Consider the following 204-nt stretch of genomic DNA (forward strand, 5'->3'; position numbering starts at 1 on the left):
GCTGGCGTTCTTTGGAGCTGTGTCGGCAGGGTTAGGGTTTAGGGTTTAGGGTTTAGGGTTTAGCGCTTTTTTTCGCCTTCTAAAACTATTTCCCGCTGCCCTTAATAAAGCTTTTTCTTCGGACTTCTTTCCGCGGCCTGCGCGGCGGCCGTGCGCAGCAGCAGCAGCAGCAGCAGCGACAGCAGCAGCAGCAGCAGCAGCAGC

Source organism: Eimeria tenella, genomic scaffold (genome assembly GCF_000499545.2).
Source record: "Eimeria tenella Houghton genomic scaffold, Eth_scaff2512, whole genome shotgun sequence".
Lineage (NCBI taxonomy): Eukaryota > Apicomplexa > Conoidasida > Eucoccidiorida > Eimeriidae > Eimeria > Eimeria tenella.